Source organism: Lactuca serriola, chromosome 5 (assembly GCF_051521515.1).
Source record: "Lactuca serriola cultivar US96UC23 chromosome 5, Lser_US96UC23_V15, whole genome shotgun sequence".
Classification (NCBI taxonomy): domain Eukaryota; kingdom Viridiplantae; phylum Streptophyta; class Magnoliopsida; order Asterales; family Asteraceae; genus Lactuca; species Lactuca serriola.
The window spans coordinates 164,392,707-164,404,948 of record NC_136412.1 but is presented as its reverse complement, the minus strand read 5'-3'; positions in this window follow the sequence as shown (position 1 = coordinate 164,404,948).

Here is a 12,242-nt window from a genome sequence, read left to right as displayed (position 1 = left end):
TTCATATCAGATTTATGTTTTTAGTGTAAATTATCATTTTAAGTAATTTACATTAATGATTTATTTGGTTTGATATAATTTGTGTGTTTATTCTAATATAATTGTTTAACTCAGATTGTTTAATGGTTTGTTTTTTATCAGATTTGGTCCATGATTAATTTAAAATTATAATTATATGCTTATATGTTTTTTTAAACCTTTGATTTATTTTTTTTATCATTATTATATTAATTAAATATCAAAAGATATGAAATAAAAATCCTAAACATAATTCGTCCATCTCTCGCTCTCATTTAGTCATACTTAGGACGGACGGAGCGGATGCGGGGAGAAGCCACGGGATCCTTCCCGCCCGGCGGAACACCGCACCGTCGGCGCGGGTAAGGTGGGTGCGGGAAACGGAGAGGGGAGCCTTTCCTGCTCTCTCTCCTGCTGTTATTGGCCAATTGATATTCTTATTTTTTTTGAAAAAAATACCGTTGTGTAACGGTAGAAAAGTAAATCTTTTTTTTTTATGGCTGGTAGCGGCTACTTTTTATTTATTTATTTTTATCCTTTTACAACTACTATAAATACATATACATAACTTTTAAACACATCAAATATTCTCTATACTCTCTACTTCATATCAACAAAAAAAAAAAAATGAATCCCGACAAACAAACCCCAAGTTCCGATCGACGGAAAAAAAGTCATGGTTCGAGTATAAACATCCCTCCTCGCAACATTTTTGCTATCGATTCATCCCAGCAAGGAGTTTACCGCCCCCAACTCGATTCTTCCATTCAATCGCCACTACAATTCCAATACCAAAATGTTGGCCAATATTACCCGATGCAAGTTCCAAATGTTCCGTCACAAATGTTTTCAAACTTTGTTGTGTTTCCGGATCTACAATCGCCAAATCAACCTCAACCCCAAACTCAAACTGAAACTCAAACCCAAACCCAACACCACCACCAACTTGTCGATAATTGGATGACGCGGAAGAAGAAGACATGGTTTCCAAAACTCAACCAACACCACCACCACAAAGACGTAAAGGGAAAAAACAAGTGCGTGAGGGTGTCGCACAACCGGGAAGACAAAAGCCGACACTATGGGTTCCACACGAAGAGCTAGTTTTGGTCAAAGCTTGGGTTGATATTTCTGAAGATTCGATTCAGGGAAACGCACAACTGGGAGAACATTTTTGGTTTCGCATTTTAGAACGATTTCGAGAGGAGCTAGGAAAATGTGACGACTACCGTACTAAACATCAACTTAACTCAAAGTTTTGAGAAATAGCAAGGGGGGTTTCAAAAATTAACGGGTTGTACAACAACCTAAAAACCCAACGGAAAAGCGGCCAAGGCGATGAAGAAATACTTCAAGAAACGTTGCAAATTTACCTTGAGGAAGTCGGAAAACCATTCAAGTGACACGATTGTTGGAAATTATTGGTCCGAAGTCCTAGGTGGATAACATACGAGCGGGATTTTATTTTTGGAGTCCAACAATCAAAGCGAACAAAAACGGGCTCTAGTGGTTACACAACCTCCTCCGATGCTTGGGTCAGTGTAGATTTAAATCAGGACGACGAACTCGAGCTAGAAGAAATTGTCCGCCCAATGGGTAGGGACAAAGCGAAGAGAAAGGGAAAAGGGACTTCTTCGAGTGCATCTGATTTCAGCGTGGACATTGAGGAAATGCGGAAGATAACATCGTCATTTGATCGATATAATCTTAATTTCTCCGAACGTTTGGCTTTCGACAAAGAAAAAGAAGAAACAAGGAAAAAGGAGCGGGCGGAGAGACAAGAAATGGAAGACATGAAGTTTTTGATGGAAAACGTCGATCATCTCTCGGGACCGGCTCTCGAGCTCGTAATGAAGAAGAGGGAAAAAATTCTGAAAATATATTTTTCGTAGGTCGTTGGTGGTTTGTTTGATTTTTAGTTTATGTGTGTTTTTTTTAATTGTCTACTTTTTTACATTTTAGGTTTAATGTAAGTTTTATTTTAATTAATGAAATGCTTTTGATTTTTAATTAAGTTTTATGTTTAATATTAATTTAAAATTATAATTCATAACAAAAAAGTTAATTTTATTTATATATAAAAAAAGGGTGAGGGAAGGGCTTCCCACCCACTCTTTGACTTTTAGGTGAGGGAAAGGAGAGTGAGGGAAAGAAAGGTATGCCCCACCAAACGTGAGGGAACCATCTCTCCCACTCCTTCCAGTCTTATGTCATATTCGCCTCACTTTATTAGACCAGAAGCTTCCCTCATTTTTTTGTGGACCATACCCTCATTTCCCTCACTTTTCTTTCCCTCACCTAAAAGCCAATGAATGAGTGGGAAGCCCTTCCCTCACTTTTTTTTAATATATTTCATACATATATTATACTCATTTTGTAGGGAATTAAAAACCATAAGTTTTGATATATTTTTTTATATTTTTTTAGTAGATATATAATTTTATAAATATTAAAGAAGATAAAAAAAAAAAAAAAACTGACCAATAGCATGAAGGGAGAGAGTGCGGCACCCCCTCCCCCCATCTCTTTCCCGCAGCTTTTTTCCCTCACTCATAGAGTGGTGTGCAGGAGTGAGGGAAGCTTCCCTCACCTCTTTCCCGCACCCACTCCGTCCAACCTTATATCTTTTCCATTCCACGCTTCACATACTCTCGATCCTTCACTTCTGATGACCACCTTCTTATCGCAACCCTTTTTTACCACTCTATCGTCACCTCCTTTCAACCTCCTTATTCCCTCTCACATCCTCTCTCAATCCTTCATTGTCACTCCCTTCATTCACAATCTAGGACATCAATCTTTGACATGCTTCTATAATAATATTGTCGTTTGACCGTGTTAATCTCCTTTTCACACCCTAATATCCAATGTGCTCTATAATGATACCTTAGTCTGGTTTGTCTCCTTTTCTTCCGATCTGCTTCTCATCTTTAACCACCTGTAGTCGATTGAATCTAACAATAGCCAAGCACCTCCCCCGACTCGGCCGCATATGTACCTTTTTCGAGTAGATAAGAAAGAGATTCAAAGCCATGGTTCTGACTTTTATGTAGTTTCTTTTTCTGGTGGTTGTATCTATTTAATTGTCTATTGGTTCACTTGATTTTCTCTTCAGATAAATTAGTCATTTGTTGATCCATCAAAAAAACCATTTTATGAGTTTTAATTATTTCGACTTTAATTAACATATAAATATTAAGAAAACAATAAAGAAAATAAAAAAATGCCATTAAAGGTAATATAGTTATTTTTAAGTAGGTCTGAGACCAAAATTGAAACAAATCCAAACTACAAGGATCATCCGACAAAAAATACAAACTACCCAAAACTACATAAACAATTCGCGTGATTGATTTTATAACCGATAATAAAACAAAATTAAATGTAAAATCGTAAAACTAACGACACATCTTTGTTGATTAATTATAAATTTATTTTGTAATAAAATATTACATTTTAAATAATTTATCATTATAACTTTAATATCCAAATATAATAAAAATGATTGCGAAAATTTCAAAATAGAATGTCCTATCATACAAATCAACTTCAAATATCATATAGGTAATATCTTAGGTTTTTTTTCCCTTAATAAACTATATCCTACATCGCTAAACCAGTCAATCCAATGCCACATTAGTTCCACATCAATTTTTTCCATTTTTTCGAACCTATAACACATAAAAATAACATATTTTCCAACTCACTCAACCAACATCAATATTTTTAATCTTTAAAATAAATACTAATTTAAAACCAAAAAAAATAAACAATATTAAAAATTACATTTAATTAAAAAACCACACTACAATAATATAAATTAAAACTACACTACAATCACATAAATTAAGTGGTAAAACAAAATAATTAAAAAATCATATACTACAGATGGCAAACAAAAACTAAAAGAAATACTTAAAATCCAAAAGGATGACTTTTTAATATATTTCATGTCATCTCATGACAAAAACCTTTTATGTTGGTATTTACGACTTAATTTTTATTGCGTTTAAAACTTCTTTTTAGGAAATTTATGGCTAACTGGTATTCAATTTGTTGTGAAAATAACATTAAACTCTTTCACATTTCTCTTAATAACAAATAATATATGTCATTAGTATTTGTTGTTAACCGCAAAAAATATGGAAATTGAATAATCTGACAAAAAGGTAAATTTTAGACTGACATTTTGGATTTCAGACTTTCGATTGAAAATTCGAAATAATTCTTCAGAATTTTCCAACTAAAATTTTGGAGTTTGAAAAAACATGGAATTTTAAAACAATTCCAAAATTCAGATAACAATTCAAGAATTTCGAGAAAAAAGAAATTATTTTTTATTAAAATCTAACAAAAACTTAAACAAACATAATAAATAAGCAATATATACGATAATATTGCTTAAAATTAAACATCTGATTAAAAGCGATGATATTAAACATTTCAAAATAAATATTTTGTATATAAATAGAGATATTTTTTTTAAATGAAAAAAAAACTCTTGATTTAAAATTAAATACGAAATGACATTGATTTGAAAATTATAACTTTTTAAAAACTTAAACAAATGGTTATTTTAAATTGAAAAAAAAAAACTTATTTATTACAATTAGTTTACCTAATTTCCATATAATATTTAGAATAATGATTATTTTGTTTAAAAAAATATATTTATAACGATCAATTTATTTCTTTAATATCCTTATAATATTTAGAATAGTGAAATATTTTTATATAATTTGGTTTGTAGATATAACCAAATGTGTGGAGGAAAAAGAGGGAATGAATTAAGGACAAAGGCAAGCTAAGCTTGTCGGTAGCATTAGCAGCAGGTTTGAGGCAAGTGTTGGTGCATTTAGGGGACAGGAGTTAGACAAGCTCAGCCGCCCAGATGGAAATGAGACTTTGAACACTTTCCCATCATCTCACGGTCAAGACTTAGTCTAGGACTGAAATCTGGACCGTTCATTGCTTCTCACTTCCTACAAACAGAAAGAATCCCATGTCAATATATTTGGTAACCCACATCACGAAAGTGACTATTTTCTCTACATTCATGTAACAATTTTATTTGCTTAGACATATCCTTGTTAAAATATAGTATAAAGGACTAACTAAGCTTTTAGTTATCGATATTTCTTTGAGTTCCTTAAAAAAAGGAAATTAAAAATAACTATCTTTTATAGTGTTATTATGTTGTCGTTGAACTGGTATATTTATAATATTTTTTTTGTGATAGTGGTTGAGTTGATACAAAATCCAACCGTAACTATGCAATGTTTTTTTTTCTATAACTAGAAATTAACTATCTGCATCTATTGTCGATAGGGGTTCTAGTTATTACTACCTCCGTCCCAAATTGATAGTCACTTTTGACTTTTGAAGTCTTTTTTCTTAAACTTTGACCTTAAATATTTTTGTTTTTGATAGATAATATTTGGTGCAAAATATATGAATGGATTGTATTTTAAATGTTTTTTCATTGTTATAAGTTTTATCAAGTAATATATAACACAAATAAAAATATTTAAGGTCAAAGTTGAAGAAAAAAGACTTTAAAAGTTAAAAGTGGACTATAAATTTGGGACGGAGGGAGTATATTCCTAGCTCCTCAATCTCATTGTTAAAAAAATGAACGACATGGAGGGAAAAAAGAATTATTGGAGTGAATCCCTGCTATACATGTACATGATATTGTCTTTCAACCGTATGAGAGAAAAACATGAACAGGTAGACTTAGACAACTAAAATTCACTATTTGAAATCGGCCATACGCAAGTGGCCACTTGAGCACTACTTACGTAGCACCTTCAATTAAATTCTAAATTTGGAAATCTTTTAAAATAACAATCTAGTTTGCTTGAACGTCAAACTCATATGCTTCTTTAAATCTCAGTTTTCCTTGAAAGTAGGTTGTTGTTTTGGCTGCAAAGTTGTTAAATCTATGACAATAGCAACCAATTTTAGAAAAAAAAAATTAAAGTATGAGCAATTTAACTATTGTTTATGTGTTTTTGAGCCATTTCAAAGTGGGTTACTATTTTCATAGATTTTCAAACTTTGTAACATGCAAAATAGCAACATATTTTGATTAAATGATTTTATGTATATATGTTTTTTAATCAGACAAAGAAGTTTGTTTGTTTATTATAGCTCACATTTCTTGTTACTTTGTATTTTATTGATTTTTTTTATCATTATCATCATTCAATATGACATAACCAGGGCCGGTCCAAGAAGTATTGAGGTTCGGGGCAAAAACAAAATATAAGGCTCCTTAAAACATCATAAAATATAATGAAAATTCATGTATGAAATAATGACACAAAAATACTTACTAAAATTCATATGATTATTCCTTCTTATTAGCGATATTTTCATTTTTATAAATAACATTATGATTTTAGTTGGTTATATTCTCATTCATGTGAGTGTTATTTCTATTCTCATTCGTGTGTTATAGATAAACCTTTTTAAGTTTTCTTCCAAAAAGTTGTTAGGTAACTTTTTCTTATTTTAGTTATAATAATAATTTATATTAAACATTGCCAATTAAAAAAGTAGTATTAAAAGGAAAACATTATGATATTGTGTTTTCTATAGTTGATTTTTCTCCTTGGAAAATTGAAATACACCTGCGATACTACTTCTTTAGTTCTCTTTCAATTTTGCTGCTAATAAAAACCTATTACATAATTTAAGTATAATAGAAGTTAAAGGAAAAAGATAAAACAAAGAACACATAGAAACTTACAAATCAGTAGTCTCACAAAAACTTGAAGACTGATCCATGCTAGACAAAATAAATGTAGTTTTTGAAGTGATTATAAAAATATAGTATAAAATAATAACCCAAAACATGAATTCGAAGAGTAAGAATAAAGATCAAATCACAAAGCTTGACCTCTAGAAGCTTAAAGAAGTAATGTTAACCACAAAAGACGTACAAGAAAACTTATAAGTTACATTTTTTCTTGCAAGAGCACATGTCTGAAATTTCACAGCACAAGTCTGCAAGAATGAAGAATTATGCTTGCAAGTGGACAAGGCTTAAGAATTTCAGAGTAACATGATGACACATTTTCGATTTCTCATTTACCCATTTATGCCTTAATTAACCTTATTTATGCTTCAACAATCTTGAAAACTGCTATGAAGCTGTGTATTACAAGGAGACATCAACATAGTTTTAATTGCTTCTTGAAAAATGAAGCATCATCTCCTGGAAAGGCATACAAAATATCTATGTTAAGTAAAATATGAAAAAATTCGAATGTTGCAAAATTTGAACTCAAGACCCCAATAATCAAAAGTCTAAGCCTCAACCATCTGAACTACAACAATCTTTTATTATGTATTGCATATTATACTTTATATCATCTAAAACTATATATATATAATCATAACTCGAAGGGGCCCTAGTTTTGATGAGGCCCAGGGCGGTCGCCCAACTTGCCCATGCCCTAGGGCCGACCCTGGACACAACGTAAATAGATGATAACTAGGTAGCCCATATATATATATATATATATATATATATATATATATATATATATATATATATATATATATATATATATATATATATAGGTAAGATCGGTTGAGAACTCATAGTTTCCCGAGAACCCGAGAACCAAAAGTGGAATGTTAGATCGAAATTAATTCATTAAGGTCATGATCGTCATCTGTACCAATCTCATTTAATGTTTAATTTTTTGTGTTATTAGAAATATTAATAGAAATGTCTAAAAATTTACATAATAAATCAAATTTTCAAATTTTTTTTAAACATAGTATTTTTCAATTTTTTTAAAGTGCAGATTTTTTAATTATTTTAATAGAAAACATGAATTTTTGAAAAAAAAATATTTACAAAAACCGCAATTTTTTTTAAAGCATTTAAAAATCAATAAAATTAAAAAAATTGAAATATTTAAAAAACACTATAACTTTTTAACCAAAAAAATCAATATTTTAGGTACATATATGCATATTTTTACAAATGCATATATGCATATTTCATATGCTATAATATTTGTAAGGAAATCATAAGAAAACTCATTTTATTTACCAATCTATAAACACAATAGAATAAGTATTTTATTCGATACAAAATATAATATAAAAAACAAAAAAAATGTTATAAAATTTCAAAGTGTTTTCATGTCTTCGTGTCAATATTTCCATATTTTCTTCAATTTATCATTTTCACCTCTTCAATATTCACCACAATTTCTTCCAAATCTACAAGAAAATTAAAAAAAAAATGATTGATTTAAAAATACTCAGAAAAATACACATGTGATTAACATATGAATCACATGTGATTTACATATGACATCATATGTGAATTACATTTGATTTTCATATGAATCACAATCACATGTGATTTAAATATGAATCAAATATGATTAATATTTAAATCACATCTTATTCATATGTGAATCATATGTGATTTACATGTGAATCACACGTGGTTTACATGTGAATCACATGTGTCAATATTTTCATATTTCTTTAATTTATCATTTTTCCCCTCTTTAATATTTTCCACAAATTCTTCCAAATCTAAAAGAAAGTTAAAAAAATGTTTAATACAAGAACACTCACAAAAATACATATGTATATATCATATAAGATTCACATGTGATTATATGATGTAAGATTCACATGTGATTATATAATGTGATATTCACATGTGATTGTATCTTTTAAGATTCAAATGTGAAATTCAAAAGAAAAATAAAAAAGAAAAATTAACAAAGAACAGTCACACAAAATACATGTGTGCATATAAATATAATTCATATGTGATTCACTTGTGAATTACACGTGATTCATATGTGAATTACATTTGATTTACATGTAGTTCATATGTGATTCACTTGCGATTTACATGTGATTCATATGTAATTCATATGTGAATCACATGTGATTCATATATGAGTTACATATGAATCATATGTAATTCATATGTGGTTCACTTATGATTTACCTGTGAATCACATGTAATTCATATGTGATTCACTTATGAAGTACATGTGATTCATATATGAATTACATGTAATTAATACGTGATTTACATGTGAATCACATGTGATTCATATGTAAATTGCATGTGAATCATACATAATTCATATGTGATTCACTTGTGATTTACATGTAAATCTCTACACACTTATGATTCATATGCTATTTTTTTACATAATTACTTACTGATGAAAATGTAACCAATTCGAACACTTTCATCCCCTTATTTCCTTTTGATGATAATATTCACATGTGAAAATACCACGTAATATTCACATGTGAATATACCTCATAGTATATACACCATTTGTAAATATAAATTAATATATGCATTATAATATATGAGAGATCTTTTACCTGGATATAATTAACTCCTAGAATGCTACTATTTCCTAGTTGGTATTGTGTCATTTAATCACTACCTTGCATCAAGAAAAATAGTTGAACATAAATAATGGATATCTGCATAAAAAAATAAATAAAGAAAACTAAATTGTGTTTGAAAGTAAAATGTGAGGCATGTTTTTGAGATGAAACAATACCAAACTGAATCAACAACATACTTCTAAAGATTTGATTCCAAAAATCGTTTTTACCATTAAATTTGGTATCATATTCATCACGTTTCAATGTGTGAATATTTCTTCCACTTCCAAATCTTGATGAACTTGGGTTTTTGATTTGGTTATATGTTACAAGATATGATCTTCTACTGCCCGAAAAGCTGCCTGGATTAGACCCTGAAAATAAATAACAATAAGCCTTTCATGTTATAGTAAATATAGAAATTAAAAAAGATTTTAATAACGTAATAATTACCAGAACCAAATTCATGCATGGTCATTTGAGTATTATCCTATACAGAGTTATTGCCACCAAGATAGGCTAAAGGGTTAACATATGATAGAACCTTTTCTCCAAAGTGAAAAATATCCTTCGTCATCTGGCGCTGACGTGGCAGTGGTGGAGACTGATGTGTCATCATTGGGTATAATAGATCGTGGTTTGTAGTGACTGGTGTATTTCAGATGCGGAACTATTATTAATGCTTGTCTAACGAGTAGACTTTGCTCTGTTAAAGTGTGACAACCCGAAATTTCTATTATGTACAAACCATATCATGTCAATAGTAGTCAGAACAATTGCAGTAAATTTTCAGACTTTTAGTATAAGTTTGAGTATTTCAGGGTTTACACTTAAAAGAGATATCAGGAGAGAGGATGCACTAGGGTTTTGTACAACTTTGTTATTTCAAAACTCTATGATATTAGAGTTCATTTCTTGAATAAAAATATTTTTTGCCAAAAATCTCAGGACTATATATATGATTCTTAGCCAAAATTATTCATTAGTTACATTTCCAACTAGAGAAAAGCCAAATTCTCTCTCACAGATCTTTGGGTTTTCATCCTAAATCGTGAGTACCTCTCTTTAGTTGTATTATATGGCTTATTAGGTGCTTATTAACATGGAAATCATAACAAAACAACAACATTTAAGAGTTCACGGCCCAAGAACATCTTGGACCGTGAACCCTTATTTAAGGGGCAAAATGATGCCTAGTCCTTTCCTTATGCAATGAAACTATGCTAGGCTTGTATGTTAGTGTATATAGGACTAGAAATCACCCATGAACACCAAGAGTAAGGTGTTCACGGCCCAAGAAGTTCTTGGACCGTGAACTCCAAACTCAAGGGCCAAAAGATGCCTAAATCACTCCTAAAGCCTTGGACAATAGCCTTGATTTACTACTAGTTAATTTAGGGACTTTAAATCATCAAAAACCCATCCCATAGAGAGATTACGACTGTAATCTCTAATGGTTTTGATCCTTGGGCCGTGAACATCAAAGAAGGGTACCAAAGTGTGCCTAAGGCCTTCATTAGCCTTAGATAATTGTCTAAAACCTATCCTAGATGAGCATGGGACTTGAAAACATAAAAATACCCCTTTTCATATGAGTTTACGGCAGTAAACTCAAAAGGAAATGGCCTTGGGGCCGTAAACTCCTCAAAGGAGTGTATTAATGCCCTAAACCCTTCCAAGGATTAATCCATCAAGTAGGAATGCTTCTAGGGATCATTAAGAACTTCAAAACACCAAATGACATTAAGCTTAGGAGCTTACGGCCGTAAACTCAAGGGTTTACGACTGTAAACTCCTTGTGTGAGGTTTATTGGAGAGTAAACTCATGTATGGGGTCCTTTAGAACCCTAAACTCACTAGCCGGGTCCTACAACAAATAAGATGCTATCCTTAGGGCTAATAACACTTATTATAGGTGTTTAACATGTTCTAGGAGGTCTAAACATTTTCAATTAATTGTTTAGAGCTAATTGGGTACATATATATGTGATTATATGTTAACTAGGATCATAACGTGTGTTCGAGACTTCACTTGACACCTAGCAATCCTATATCTTCATTACATCCGTACCACTCACTACAGGTGAGTTCATACCCTTTAATCAATGATTTAAATGTTTTTAAATGCTTTTATGGGGGGGGGGGGAATAAAAGTTAAATACTTATAGTTATTACATCAATCATATGTGATTAATAACTACAAAACCAGTGATTTTCTTATTGTTCAAATTGTTTATCAAAGTGTTTTGCTTCAAACTGTTTTACAAATTCTTATACTTATCAAATACATTTACTTAAACTATGCTTTACTTATTATCAATTTCATGTCTAGGTATGTATAGTTATATAAGCAATGTTTAATAGGAAGGCCTGCCCGCCCTATTTCCTTTTAGCCGTTGAGATGTGGTCTGGTGGGATATCGGGTACCCGTCCGAAGGTCGCTTAAATATTAGTTATATATCATGTGTACATATATATTCATAAAAGTCCTTCCAGTTCATTCGGTACCCTTGGGTAGCAAGGGTATACTTCCATGTTCATACATACCAGTTACATCACTAGTAAGTTACCATAGGGGTAGCACAGGAGGATACTATTACTATTACTAGAACAATGAAACATACAATGAGTCAGTTCATTCATGAGTCAGTACGAGTAATACATACAGTACATTATAGCTAGCACACGCAGAACATTTCAGTACATACATGCTAGACAGAGAAAGATTACACTTTCAGTTAGCACATTCATTACATATACATTCATGCAGTTATGTGAACCGTTGAGCGGGTCATGGCACTTCCTGCCATGACCGCTCTTGTATCCCG